Here is a 16,609-nt window from a genome sequence, read left to right on the forward strand (position 1 = left end):
ATTTTCATACAGATGATCATTGAACTAACAACTGCTGATGAGATCACCAGTAAGAGAATAATTGAGGGAAAAAGGAAGAGGACAAAAGACATAGCCTTAGTTTATACTCACAGTTAGATGATTTGACATAGATGGAGATCTTATTAAAGAGACAGTGTAGAGATTAGACAGGTAGGAAGACCACCAATAAATTGATAAACATTTACTAGGTATGTATCCCTGGGGATAACAGAGAGTTAAAAGACAATACCTGCCCTCCAAGAGCTTCCAATCTAATAGAGTGAAAAATTAAGAGAATACAGTTATGAAGATGGCCAGTTGAATGTTGCAACAAAATCAGGAAAGATAAAGATTAAGATTTGATTTGGCAATTAAAAGATCATTGCTAATTTTGGAAGGAGGAGACTTAACTGAACGATGAAATTTGAAGACAAATTGCAAAAACGTTTTGTGAGAGAAGAGGAAATAGTCATCACAAGTAGACAATTTTCTCAAACAGTTCATCTGAGATGAAAAGGAAAGTTCTGGAATGATAATGGCCAAGCACAATAGGAGCTACCTGGAGTGTTTGTACAACAGCAAAAATGGTACCTGTAGGGGAAGACTGAAGAGTAGGGCATAGGGAGATTTATGAGAACAACCTATTGGGAATAATGGGAGAAGATACGACTAAAGGTTTCATGATGTAGAGTTGGTCTTGAAAAGTTGAACATCTGCCTTATCAGAGAGGACTGCTGGAGAAGCTTGTACAGAGGGATGTCAGAGGGATGTTAAGAGGATGGAGGAAACAGCAATTTTTCAATGAATGAACTATTTTTTTTTAATGTCCTCAACAGAGGTGGGAAGGGGCAGAAGTTTCGAAGAATTGAGGAGGGGGGAGAAGTATTTAAACAACTGTTGGGATGAATTCTTCTATTCATATTGTTCTAGCTCCTGGATATATTGTTAAAATGATTATAATTAGTTTAAACATTATGAGGTAAAAATCAATCAATTACTAAGTATTTATTTAGAGTCTGCCCAACACAATGTCACACATTGCATAGAGTAAAGACAAAAATGATTCAGTTCTGCCCTCAATTATTTACATTCTATTGGGAAGAAATATGAACAATACAAATCAACATAAAACCAAAACCAAATACAAATACTAGTTGATTTGAAGGGGGGGTTGGGAAAGGTCTCATATTAAAAATTCCACTCAAACAAAATTGAAGCAAGCTATGAATTCTATAAGGAAAAGATAAGAAAGGTGTGTAATAAAGGTATGGGAGAAAGGTCCTGGAAAGGGAGAGTGAAAGCCAATTGTAAAGGGTCTAGATGGTAGAGAATTTGTACTTGATCCTATTGGATCCATTGGAGCTTTCTGAGCAGGGAAATGACAAATTCATACCGATGCTTCAAAAAAATTACTTTGGTCATAAGGGTATATCAGAGATGCAAGAACTCTAAGGCAGGGAGACCAATAAGCAAGTTATTGCAATAGTCCAATAAGGTGGTGATGAGCATATGACCTGGAATAGTGGCTTATGAGATGAAAGGATGGGAAGAATGTAAGAGATATTTTGGAGATTGAACAAATAAGACTTTGCAATTGTTGAGATATAATTAGAAGCGGTAAAGAAGGAATAAGAGGGGTGGCTAGATGACGCAGTGGATAGAGCACCGGCCCTGGGAGGACCTGAGTTCAAATCCAGCATCAGACACTATTACCTAGCTGTGTGGCCTTGGGCAAGCCACTTAACCCCATTGCCTTGCAAAAAAAAAACTAAAAAAAAAGAAGGAATAAGAGACAATGAAGAGACAAGGACGAGTAACATTGTAAATTTAATTGAGTTGAAGTATGCCTTCATGAAGTGAGAAACAGCAAAATTAAGAAGAGGGGAGGGTCTGGGAAAGATAATGACTTGCTTTGGACGCATGGAGTCAAGATATCTACAAGATGCCAATAGTTGTGATGTGGGCTAATGTTCAGGAGAGAGCCTAAGGCTGGATATATAAGTAAAGGATTTAGCTGCCTAGGAACTGGTTGAATCCATGAGAGAACTATCCAGAATATTTAATCCAAACTTTTCCTTTTGCTACTCTGTCCTATGTATCTTTGTTACTCATATCTTGCTTGGTTCATTCTAAGTTAAGAGCCAGTCTCTGCTACCAGATGATTATACCTAATGTCTGTTGTCATCTTCACCAGAAAATCAACATCATCAAACGTTTTGCTAGCCCAAAGTCAATCCAGTGAAGCTAGAGGTAGATAGGTACATAGATGGACATAGATACATAGAATGATAGATGCATAGACAGAAATATACATCCATAGATAGATAAATATAAACCTAGAGATATAAATCAATACATTTATAAATGGATAATAAATAGGTAACAGATAGAATGATAGATAGATAGATGCATAGATACATAGATATATAGATATATAAAATGATAGATACATATAAAGTTACATAGATATACACATACATAGATAAACAGAACATGCATGCTTTTATATATAAATAAATGACAGAGATGGAGAGAGAAAAATAGATGAATAGATAAAAGATACATGGATTCATAGAATAATAGATACACATATAGATGCATGGGCAGATAGATACATACACATAAATATAGATGACAGAGAGAGAAAGATGATAGATAGATAGATAGATAGATAGATAGATAGATAGATAGATGATAGAAAGATCTATCTGCACAAGGGAGATAAGCTGATAACAGACAGAGACTGAAGAGATGGTGGCAGCAGATGATCATGAGGGACTTGTTATGATATTGTCAAATTAACTTCACACACGATATGCCCATTCAGGATTGCAGCAAACACAAAAACTAGCTCTCCTTCACTTTTTTCTTTGTTTTAACAAGACACCTTGCTGTCACTGCTGCGTGTAAATGAATAATGAAATTGATGCCTTTGGGGGGAAAAAGAGAGGAAAATACTTCTTTACTTTGAATTAAGAATACGTGACATCTTTGCTGTCAGTGATAGTGAAGTGAAATACATCCCAAATATGTCTTGACATAACTTGACAGGAACGTATGTCTTCTTTTCTCTCATTTATTTATTTTTTGTGATAAGAATATGTGATTTGGCTGCCAAGGAGGTTTGTAATGTTGTAGGGAGATGGCAGTGAAATTGTGTTGGGGACGTCCAATTTCCCCTGACAGAAGAAGTGGCATTAACTAAAGTATGCAAGCAGTCAGAGGCAGTGAAGAACGGGCCCGAGCCAGCCAGGGCTGAGTATCGACGTTTGTCAAAACAGCCCCCTCTAGGCATCCAAATGTGCCTTTCTTCTTTGTTTTATTCAGATGGGCTCCAGTGACTGTACTTTTGCATGTGATGGCTGCCAAAGAGCCAACACCACTCATATGGAGATGGCATTACGAGTGGAAATTACCCTCTCCCTTTTCTTCCCATCAAGAAGATGCATGCATGCATCTCAATCTGGAGCTACTTTGTAGGCTCAGCTCAGTTGGGAAGCCTTTCCTGATTCCTCAGGCATAGTTGTACTCTCCCTTTCCTTCTGAAAGCAACATGTAGATATCCAACTGTGGCCATGCATTTCCTCCAGTAAAATTCAATTCAGTAATTACTTATTATTTTTTTAAGTTTTTTTTTGCAAGGCAATGGGGTTAAGTGGCTTGCCCAAGGCCACACAGCTAGATAATTAATAAGTGTCTGAGGCTGGATTTGAACTCAGTTCCTCCTGACTCCAGGACCAGTGCTCTATCCACTGCACCACCTAGCTACCCCCAGTAATTGCTTATTAAGACTCTGCAGAGTTCCAGACATAGAATAAAAACATACAAAAGTCAAAATACTCTGTTCCCTCAAGGAGTTAACTTTCTACATTTGGCAAACCACATAGACAGAGATCAACCTGTATCAAGTGATGAGACATAACTAACAGGTGGAGAAGGTGATCAGAGTAGATCTCAGGAGTGGAGGCATTTTGGCTGAGTGGTCAAGGAAAGGGTTGGGGTGCATTCCAGAGAAAGGAGGGATAGAATCTCTCTTCTGCCTCTTAGATTCCTATCTTCCTTCAGGGCCTGTTGAGGTGCCAGTTCCTGCAAGAAGTTTTGGGGAGTCTCTCTCTGACCTGTACTTCCTTTTTTTGACCTCAAATTGATCACTTTATGTGTTCAGATCTTTGTTTCCTTCTCTGTCAAAGAGGGGCTTGACTTCATGGCCTCTGGTCTGAGGAATCTCTTCCTCCTTCACATTAGCATATATGACTGCTTACATGTTTTCTCTCCAAGTTGCTGTCTAAAATGCAAACTTCACGTGGTTTAGGGTTGCTTCCAGTTCGTCTTTGTATTTCCAAAAGCAAGGCGTTTATCAAAAAAGTAGGTGCTGACACAATAGTTGCAGCACTGGATTGGATTATGGTGAGTGACCCTGAATCGATCACAATCACAAATCTCATGTGGTTAAAGGAAACTTTGTGGACAAAAACAAAGGACACTCATATTCTCATAAACTTGGATGTTTAATTCAATCCGATTCCATTGATCTAACACGTATTAATATGGACCAAGTATTGAGCTAGATGATAGAGAGAGAAAACTAAAAATGAAAGCTGCCCTACCCTCAAGGAGCTTACTATCGACATGATAAATGACATGGCTTTCATGGGGATTTGAATAAATCAAGATGTGACATGTGAGAACTTGGCCATGCTAGCTCCCAGCTTCAATAGTACTGTTTCTAATTCTTTTGTGGCACATTGAAATGGCACTGTTCCTTATTTGGCTGAGTCTGAAGCATTGTTTCTTTCAGTGAGTGGTCAGTGTGCTGATGATTATTATTGCCTTTTAGAAGCACTTGAAGATATTGAGGCATCGATGGCCTCTTGGAAATTAGATGGGGGGAGTAATTATTCAATTATCAGTAGCTATTAGAGGAATGGAGGCACAAAAAGGGGAGGATTAATCTGAGCCAATGACTTGACGTGTCCTTGAATTTCTTTTTCTTTCCTTTTTCTTTTGGGCCCTTTTAAGGATACACACACACACACACACACACACACACACACACACACACACACACACACACACACACAGAGTTTTTCTAGAAGCCTGGCAACAATTTCTACAATAAATGGTGTTTGAAGCAAGAAGCCCTTCCCTAGCACAGGCAGAAAAGGAATCAGCCCAGCAGTGTAATCATTGCTCGGCTGTTTGAAGGAATACAGAGCTCAGATGCCTCCGGATAGCCCACCAGGCCCAGAGGCACTGGACAATGAAAGGGGGAAAAATAATAGAAGCGGATGCTTTATTAAGTATATTTTTTCTCACTTAGGTGCCCATCCCCTGGCCAGACAATTAGTTGAAGTTCTTTCCAGAGAAAGTGCTTACCCACCAAGAAAAACTCTTTTAACCTTTCAAAAATAACAAATATCTCTAATGACTTTCATCCCCCTTTCCATTGACATCACAGATACAATGTGGCCTGTCTTGAAGTCAGGCCCAAATTGAAATAACGGCTGGCGGGGCGAGGAAAAATAGAGCCCTCAACAATGAGAGTGACAGATGAAGCCTGGGTAGCCTTGAAAGAGAGAATAACCCAAACTATGACCTGGTGCAGAGAGACCGTAGCTTAGTAAGATACCTGCCCAGGCTGTAAGCTAATAAGCAGGGGCATTTGTGTAGGATGAGTAGCTGAGTCGGGGACTTCATGTGCATTATCGGGGGTTTTTTTCCCCATTTTTGTGGCTAAAAGGAACCCAGAAAATGATTTTAAAATAATTATCTTTTTTATTATGTTACAAGAATTCAGCCCCTACACCACTTCATATATGTATGCACACACATACATCTACATAATTTTGTGTTGCAAATAATAGCAACCTCTTGGAACAGTTCATAAGATTATTTCCTAAATTCCTACCACCTGTGAGTAAAACAAATTGCAACACAACAAGCATTTCTTAAATACCTACTTTGTATGAATGAATACTCTTCTACGCATTTGAGATATAAAGGCAAAATAGAAACTGCTGCCTGCCCTCAGAGAGGTTACATTCTTTTGAGTTTTATGGAATTTGAGACAAATTTGAAGAATGATTTCCCATAGGACCTCTGATTCTTGCTGTTGAAACCCTTTCAATTTATGATCATCCATCTCTTGTTTCCACACTTTGTGCAGTTAATACACTCCCCATCTTCTTCTAGAATCCCAAGGTTCCTCCAAAACTGAGCTCAAATGGCACATCCTAGATAAGGAATTTACTGATTTTCTCAAATGTTATTAACAACTATCTCCTTCACTACTTTCTATTTTCTTTAGTGTTTTTATACATATATGCACAGAAATTCATACAACATATTCTGTGGCAGGCTTTGGGAGACTCCTCTATTTTACCTGCAGAGACCCTGTCTCCAAAAACCTGTTATATTTATATAGGAACATATGGTTTTCTCCATCAGAATGTAAATTTCTCAAGGGCTGGCATTGTTTTTGCATTATCTTTGCTTTCCTAGAATAATAGATGGCACACAGTAGACACTTAATAGTTGCTTGCTTGATTGACTCAGGGAGAAAGATAAACTTGATTTAGATATTTCAGCAGTTAATGTACTCAAGGCTCATTCTAGTGCTTTCCTCGGACTTTGTCCCAGGCCAAGTGTGTGATGAAACGAGCCTGAGCCGGTTCTAGCAAATGTGATGATTTCTGTCCTTATTCAGGTATTCAGCTACAGAGATTGTCACACAACCTAGATTCTGTGCCTCCCACACATCCGTACTCTGGTACAAGGTAGCTTGGGAAGGGAAGGTCTCCTTCCCTTAAACCTGTTTTGGGGTTCACCTAAGTCCTAATTCCCACATCTCCTAGTGTTTCAAGAATACTCTCCATGTGATGGCCATTGTGGGTTTGGAATTTGAGGGCCTTTATAGATTTCCCTGATTCTGGTAGAAGAGAATCGTTGAAATTCTAAAATGATCAGATAATCAAGGATTGGATAAGCTTCCAAATGACAAACTTGGCTTAGAATATAAATATACAACCTTTGTTTTTTTGTCATATATGAGTGTATGCATTTATGTATTTATATAGAAATTAATACAACATGAAACATTTTCCCCACCCAAAGAAACATTTCACATCACTGTAAAATAAATACAGTAATCTTTGTTGCCATTCACATTTTCAAGTCCCTGGTGGAGGAAACAGCACTTTTGTCCTTTTCTAGGGAATAGTGGCAGTAAGTTTATTTCTCCTCTGAAAACAAATAAAATGAGTGTGGAAGCTTTCCTAGGTTCTCAGTAATCTTGCTATCCGTTTTGCTTTTTGTTTTTTTGACATTTGGGATTTTCTGTCAAACATTCAACCCATTTTGTTGGACATATTTTTACTCCATTTCTAAACCAATGAATATTTTTAAAGAGAATTTAATCCATATGTTTTCATTTAATTTTCACTAAACTCATCAACATGGTCTTATGTAAGAGCAATCTGGTATCCAAGAAGTCTTCTGAGTCTTTCTGTAACAAGCCTTCTTAAAGCTATTTTTCTTTGAAACAGGAAGTCATGTTTTGCCAACAATAAAGAAACTCAAACCCCCAGAAGGGTTGAGACCAGTGTGAAACATGGAGCCCCAGGCTCTGGCGGTTCTACATTTGGCAAAACTGAACCGACTTCCCTCCTAGCTTTGAAGTACCTTATTGTTTCCCCCTAAGAAATGGTTCATTTTATTCTTCATTAAAATTAAAATACTTAAAACTATCTCCTATTTTGTTCTGTTGCATTCCAAAATATATGCCATCAAACTCAGCGTCTAATGTTTTTACTTCAAGACAAATCAACTTAATTGGATGTTCTATTTGTATTCCTCTCCTAATTTCACCAGCCTCAATTTCTGTTCTCCGTGACTCACCAGAAAGGTGATTATGAAGATGACATTTGCTAGGAAAGAAGTGGGAGCCAGCCACCATTATTCTTTAGTTCATTGCCTAACATTGAAAGACGTACATTTATGGGTATATGAACCAAGTACCGAATTCCACAATTTCAGAACATCCTCTTTTCACATTAAGAAAGAGTCTGAGAAAGTATGGCCTCATCTTTTGCTAAGGACTAAAAACTCAACAGAGGATATTGTTAAGAGTCACCTTGATTCAGGGACTCAGAATCTTTTTTTCTAGCTATTGAAGGGTTTGAACCATCATTCAAGGTCTTCATCCATTTCAGTCCTTCCTACAAATATCTTACAAATACTCCTTTGATGGTGTTTTGCTTCTAAGGTTGTAAAATAGGCTGCAGAGGTAGACCCTAGAGAATAGATACAGTCAACGAAACACCAGGGTCATTCTGGGCCTTTGTCCTTGCTCTCTTTTGGTGGTGAGGTGGCACTGCCCTCTAGTGAACATTCACCACAATTAGACTGCTGTTGGAACTTGGTTCAGAGTTCCTTTCAAATGCCTCTTTCTGAAGTCTCTTGGGATTAAAATCTGCTACACTTGAATCATTTTTTTAAAGGAATAAATTAGAGGCAAACAGTAGATTCCTTCAAGCAAAAACAGAGCTTTGGGGACTTGGAGCTGAATAGGATTCCTGGCAGTTCACAAGTAAATATGCTGCCGCTGATGACAAAAATATAAGTGTTAAATATACATATGTATAATATAACAATACAGATCTACACGCACATATCCTTTTTCTTAGAGAAGAAGTGTTTCCTTGGCTTAGAATTAGAAGGATGTGAGTTAAAGCCCAGCCTCCAACATATACTGTCTGTGAGACCCTGGGCAAGTCACAACTTCTCAGTGCCACCCCACCCCAACCTAGACAATTCTCTAAGACTAGAGGAAATGAACCCAAAGATCCATAGAGGCAGGTCTAATCCTTACACACCCATGAAATCATAGACCTAGACAAAACAAGAACCAAAACAATAAAGCTTCATAAAGCTACAATTATGTAAAGAGCAAATTTAAAATATAATGAAACAATTCTCTTCCTAAATGGAAGGTAGGGAAGCTTCTGGGGATAAAAACGATTGTGAAATAATTTCAAAAGTAGAGAGAGCACGATGAAGTAGATTTAGATGGATCAAGCTGTGTACCCAAAACGTAAAATAATTTTATAGAAATTGACCATTTAGTTTTCTTATTTGGAAGCAAGCGTCCAAAGGAATTAACACAGATCATAATGGTTGTTAAATCCAAGTGGCGGTATATTGACTTATGAGAGCAGTAGTCTCTAAGCCAGTGTTTCTTGCTACCTTTAGGAATCTCATGGGTTTACAGCATTATATATTATATATATGATATATAATTTCATAAATATATATGATGCTATATATTATACTAATAAAACCTTGACCTCCTCAAGGGATTGTTATAAAGGTCAAATGAAATAAATGAATGTAAGAGTATTCTAAAATGAAAAGTAACAAAGATTTAAATTTATAAGGTGAAACTTAGCACTGGACTAATCTGGGACGAATACCTTCTTCCCCCATCTGGGATTCAGTATCCTTATCTATAAAATTATAAGATTGAACTTCTGTCTTTTGATGGGGTCCCCCTCTTCTGGATAGTGATTTGGAATTGGTTGATATGGTGATGAAAATATTCATTCCTTGGATCCAGATATTCCACTTTGGGGAGTCAAAGACAGAAAGAAGAGTTGTATCTCCACCAACTTATTTAAGCAGCACTTTTTGTGGTAGTAAAAACTGAATGTCTAGTGGTTGCTCATAAATTGGAGAAGAAAAGATTTTAGACCATAAATATAATATAATGTTATTAAGCTATATGAAATGGAGAACAAAGAGGAGCCTGAGAGGACATAAACAGATACAAAAAAGAAGTATGTAGAACCAAAAAAATGAAATTCACAATGACTACAATAATATAACTAGAAAGAACAACCAAAACACATTTCCACAAAATACTGAGTAATTATAATATAATATAATAAATTATATATATATATATTATATAATATAATAAATTATAATATAAAATTATAAATATAATGCATGGTTCTGAAGAAAAGATCTGAAAATTCACCTGTCCTGATTTTTTTGCAGAGGTAGAGGAGTATGGGTGTGGAACACTGAGGATTTGGTTGATACTTTGATTTGCTTTGCTAAACTTATTTTTTCTTCCTTCCTTCCTTCCTTCCTTCCTTCCTTCCTTCCTTCCTTCCTTCCTTCCTTCCCTCCCTCCTTCTTCCTTCTTTTCTTCCTCCCACCCACTTGTTTCACTGGTGTGAAGCTACTTCCCAAGAGAGATGTGAAGTTATGTTCAGTATTCAAGGAGCAAGTCTTGAACAGTCTGGTGAAGTCCAGGACTCCTTAGAATCATGTTTTCAAAGACATAAAATATAATATGAAGTCTTTGCAAAGGAAACTAGAATTTCTAGTCAAATGCAGTTGTTTAATTTTTTTTTCAAAAAACAAGCTTATAGACTCCAAGTTAAAATTGCCCCTACTCTAATAGGTGAAAAGACCCTTAGAGACTGTCTAATACAACTACCACTTTTATTGATGAGGAAAAGGAGTCCCAGGGAAGTGATTTCCTAATGTGGATCTGGTTATTCCTTTGGGAGAAGTTTTCTCCTGGGTTTCTCAGCATTAATCTTCTCCAAGACCTAAGCTGGAGTAGAAAGCTTCAAAGATGAGATTTTTAATTCACAACCCAAGAATAAGGGCTCATAGACCCCAAAATGGCAAGGACCTCAGAAACCATTTGATTCATCTTTTACAGATGAAGGCTCAGAACGAATAAACGATTTGGCAAGGGTCTCCCAGCAGTAAGGAGCAGAGTTGGGATTACAAACCAGGCCCTCTGGCTCCAAGTCAAGTACCCTTCTCACTGCACCACACTTCCTTCCTATGTTATCCTGGCCAGGGGAAACAAGTTCCCATCTGACCACCTCATCTCATGGACTCCAGGCTGGGCTAATAGCCAAGCAGAAGGGACCCTGCCAGTGACTCTGCCTTCCAAAGCCCTCCTTGGACCAGCAATCTGGTGTGTGCTAGTGGCCAGTGAGGGAAGGTAGCAATTTCCCCTGCTGGGTTTATACCTACTCTCCACCCTGAATGAAGGGAAGAATAGTCTGAAAGCAATGAAGCTGTTATTTGGTCTCACCTGCAATCACAATCAACACCACACCTATTTACCACTTTAAATTTTCAAAGAAAATTTTTTTCAAGTCTGGCTATAATTTTAAGGGGATGAGGAATTCTTCATCAGGCAACACAGTATAAAAGAAAGAGGATTGACTGGACCTGTGTTCAAATTCTGCTTTGGTTTGTTCTCTTATGGTATAGGACAAGACCCCTCACTTTCTTGACCTCAGTTTTCTTATCTGCAAAATGAGGGAGTATGAGTCAAATGGCCTCCTTGATCTAAATCTATGATCCTAGGAGAAAGACTCATTGCAGATCGACAAATTCATCTGAAGGTTACAGTCTTAGACAATTATCAGGGGATCTGAAAAAAATCTAGGTAAATTGTCCAGTAGACATCAGTGTTTCCCTAACTACCAGATCCTTTCCTTGGCCTCTGCGCTCTACTTTTTTGTTTTTTTTTTTGTATGTTTTTACAAGGCAATGGGGTTAAATGACTTGCCCAAGGTCACACAGCTAGATGATGATGTTCGTCCTTCATTTTTCAAGAAGACCATGACATTAGGGAGGTGAAGCCATGACAAACACATGAGTTGAATTTGAGGGAGGGGGTTCTATGCTAAGTCACCAGCCTCACCTTCTCCTCCAGAGCCATCTGGGTCCAGTGGCCAGATATGAATCAAGATGCCCGGAGATCAACCTGGATGCGAGGCAATCAGGGTTAAGTGAGTTGTCCAAGGTCACACAGCTGGTAAAAGTCAAGTGTCTGAGACCAGAATCAAGACCAGTGCTCTATTCATCTAGCTGTCCCACACAGATGGGTAATTATTTAAGTGTCTGAAGTCCACTGTCATTCTTTAAAAATGTCTGTTTTTAAAATTCATGCTCCTCAGTTTCCTTATCTATACAACAAAATGTCTAATAATATTCCTTCCAGCTCACATCAATGATTCTATGATAATTCTTGAGTCATGGTATAAATTCTCCCTCTTCAGTATATTTTTAAATTTTGTAAAATGTTTTATTGTTAGTCACAGTGATTCTGAGGTTCTCTGTTCAAGAAAGAAAAATGCCTTTCAATCGCCATAGGTTCTTCCAAACCATTTTCATATCCCTCACATTTTCTCATGTGGTTCTGATTATTCTTTTGGGAGAAGTTTTCTCCTGGGTTTCTCAGCATTAATCTTCTCCTAGATCTAAGCTGTATTTCCTCACCCTAGCCCCCATAGAGTGAGAAATGGGCTTTTCTCCATCTCAGCTCTAACCCCACAAGGACCACACATTGCCACAAATTCCTAATCAACAGGGGTATTTACAAGTTCCCGGTGAAAAACATGAAATCAGACAATGTCATGAAAGTGTTCCTCTTTCTATGCTTCTGTTTATTAGTTGCAACCAAAGGAGGGATTGGCATTTAACAACAAGGCCTGTAAGAATGAAAAATGTGGCTTTCTCACTGCTTGTCTGCTTTGCCATTTAGAGGATAATAGATTTACAGCTAGAAGAGACGTCACAAGCCATCCCTTCACAACCTATTCTCTAGTATAACAGATGAGGAAACCAAACTCTTGTGATTTCCCAGGTCATCTAGGGAAAAGTGATCTTTCCTATGCTTCAAAATAAGCATAGATGAGAAAATTTATTTTTCTTTGTTTTTTTTTTTCCTTAGAGCAAAGTTAAACAGCATACACTTTCTTCATCTTCACTGTCCATGGTTATGGCCACAGCAATCCACTTGTTTGGCTGGGAAACTGGGTCTTCCTGGAGCATCCATCTTCTCTTGGCTCGGCCCAAGGTCCCCCTTGGCTAAGCAAGATGCCCACCTCACAGTGGCACGTCACAGATGCCCATGGAGACATCGGGCTCCATCTGTATCAAAACCTTCCCTGACCTTTGAAGAGCAACACAAAGCTACAAACGCTAAGATCTGTTTGTGTCCGATTTTCCCTTATTAATGCTTAGTCCCAGACTACATTTCCAGCCAGTCTTTCATTTAAAAACACAATCTCATTCAAAACCTGTCTGGTAAGTTGATCCCTGGGGTAACTGTTACCTGCAATGGGGGCCGACCTGGGGCCTTGTAGCACTTGACATCATCATTTGGATGGGTTACAGAAGCTTTTGAGGGACTTGTTAGAAGCAGGCTCACCCTGCAACCCAGAGCCAAGCACAGAAGAAAATTAGTGCATTTATCTGTCAGCATTAGACTAGATTTTCAATCCAGTTCACTAGTCACAGGGTCTGGTTTTCTCTTTCTCTGGAGAGATGAAACTGATACACTTAGAGGTAGCAAAGGTGTCAGTTATAAATTAAACCATTGGTATACACACACACACACACACACACACACACACATACCCAAGGTGATGGGAAGGTTTGAGGCAATACATTTGGTCTCAGGTAAAATACTCTCCTCAAAGCAGTTTGTCTTATTAGGATCTTCAGAAGATGGCAAGCTCTATTGCCCCTCTGTCTTATTTAAATCTGTTTCTGTATTCAACTTTCAGAGAGAATTAAGATTTCAAATTGCATATGATTACAGAAGGACTTTATTTCACCAAGAATGGGTTGAGGCAGCAACCATACCATTATTCTCAACCCCTGGGTATCAGAGACCTCTGTTCACTGGCCACCTGCTTCTTACTTCTCTAAATAACTAAGAATGGTCTCTGAGTTAAGTAGCATAGTAGCTTGAAGGCTTTTAGAGCTATGGAAGGAGTCCTTCTTGGGAGTGGTCCTGTTTTCAAACTTAGTTCCCTCCCCAGGTTATCCAATCAAACACATCATAGTATGCTCTGCCATTCTGCTAAGTAATCAGAAAGGAAGACTACCACCTCCCCTCCCCACCCCATCCCCCAAAGACCCAGAGAATATCATCTTTTCCACTGCTAAAACATCCAGATTGATCCATGATGGTGAGATGTTGAGAAAGTCTCACTGAGAGAAGCAGTTAGGAAGCATCCACTATAGACCAAGTGAACTGGAGAACTGCAGGAGAATTTGGAGATCACCTAGACTCACCCCTTTATTTTAAAGGGAAAAAAACCCAGAGACGAATTGACTCACTAAGAGTCATTCATGTAGGAACAAGACCAAGTGCTCTGATTTCAAACTCAACACTGTTTCCATTGGACCCTGGAACCACAGACACGGGGAAGCAGCCGGATTTGAGGCTTCTAATCTCATTGTTCCATGCTGCCTCACCATGGCCTGGGAGTCAGTCCAGAATCTTGAATTTGAATCTCACCCAAAGTACTTATCGTGGAGGACAATTAATGGTACTTTTCAGAGTCCCAATTTCTTTGCCTTTAAAATGGAGATAACAACGAACCAAACAGATACTTACCTATAGCTAAGGGAAATGCTTAGAAAACCTTCAAATTCTATAGATGTGAATGACTGTTATTTCCAACCAGACATCAAGTTAATGAATAACTATTAAGCACTTATTATATGACAGGCATGGTGCTAAATTCGGGGAATATAAAGAAGTCAAGTTAACAAACAATTATTAAGAACTTAGTATCTATAAGACATGGGAAATATAAAGAAGTATATATAAAGAAATATAAAGAAGTCAAGTTAATAAATAATCATTAAGTGCCTACTATATGTCAGAACAATACTATGTTCTGGTCATATAAAGAAGTCAAGCTAATAAATAACTATTAAGCACCTACCATATGCTAGGTATGATATTAAATATAAAGTGTAAAGACGTCAAGCTAATAAATAATCATTAAATGCCTATTATATGCCTGGTATGATGGTACATTATGGGATTATAAAGAAGTCAAGTTATTAAACAATTATTAATCATCTACTATATGCCCAAATGATATTAGATTCTGTAATATAAAAAAGTCAAGGTAAATAATTATTAAGCACCTACTGTGTGCTAGATATGATGGTAAATTATAGGAATATAAAGAGGTCAAGTTAAACAATTATTAAGCACCTACTATATGCTAGACAAGACACTAAATAATGAGAATATAAAGAAGTCAAGTGAACAAACAATTATTAAGAGCTTATTATATATAAGATATGATGCAGTTTGGGAAATATAAAGAAGTCAAGTTAATAAACAATTATTAAACACCTATTATATGCCAAAACAATGTGAGGTTCTGATAATATAAAGAAGATAAGCTAATAAACAATTTTAATGCACCTACTATATGCTAGGTATGATGGCAAAGTATGTCAATATAAAGAAGACAAGCTAGTAAGCAATTATTAAGCATCTACTATATGCTATGTATGATGCTAACTAAGTTTTGGTAATACCAAGAATCACATACACATACACATACACATACACATACACATACACATACACATATACATACACATACACATACACACAGAGAGAAATACACACCTTTCTTCTCAAACAGGTGGAGCAATTCTGTACAAATAAGATTTGTAGAGGATAAGAGGAGACAATTTCAGAGAGAAAGCAGGAATGTTAAGAGGGAGCAGGAAAGGATTCTTTTTTTTTAGTTTTTTTGCAAGGCAAATGGGGTTAAGTGGCTTGCCCAAGGCCACACGGCTAGGTAATTATTAAGTGTCTGAGACCGGATTTAAACCCAGGTACTCCTGACTCCAGGGCCGGTGCTTTATCCCCTGCAACACCTAGCCACCCAGGAAAGGATTCTTGCAGGAAATAAGACTTTAAAAGCTGAGACTTGAAGAAAGTCAGGGAAACCAGGAGGCCAAGATGAGGAGGGAGAACATTCCAGGCTGATATGAAGAAATGCAATATCTCCAGCACTTTGAAGGTTGAGGATGAATGCTAATTAATGTACTACATAAATGTCAGCTATTAATGAATTTCAGAGACCTTCCATAGAAAATATGAGCATCTGTTAAGATAACAGAAGCAAACCAAAGGGCACACTACTAAGCCTATTATGAATTCAATGCAATTCAATTAAAGAAGCATTTATTAAGTGCCGGCTATATACCAGTCACTGTGCTCAGGTCTCAAGATACAATGATAAAAATACCACCATCACCCCCACCTCATAGATTTACATTCCATTAGAATCACATCCTATTAATCTTGCTTAAATCAATAACAAAAATCATCCATTAGTCCAGACAGGAATACAAAAAGTAGTTTGGCTTTTATTAACAATATTTATTTATTTATTTATTAACTTTATGATTAATTAAATTATTAATCAATATGATTTATTATAAAATATAAATTATAATATAGAATAATTTGATTTAATCAATAAATTAATTAAATCATTAAACTTATTTATATATTTATTAACAATAGCAACGTATATTTTTGGAGCATATAGCGGTTCACAAAGCTATTCCCCCTTTCCTCCTTTCCCCCCTCCCTCCTAGCTCTATGAAAGTGATAGTCTAACTATCATTATCCCCTTACTTCCCTGGTACCCACATAATGGCAGGAGAACTAGATGGAAGGACCCCCGTGGAGGACTCAGATAAGAGCTGCAAAGATGAGAAGGTAGAGAAGGGTCGCTGT

The sequence above is a fragment of the Macrotis lagotis genome, chromosome 6, assembly GCF_037893015.1.
Source record: "Macrotis lagotis isolate mMagLag1 chromosome 6, bilby.v1.9.chrom.fasta, whole genome shotgun sequence".
Taxonomy (NCBI): Eukaryota; Metazoa; Chordata; class Mammalia; order Peramelemorphia; family Peramelidae; genus Macrotis; species Macrotis lagotis.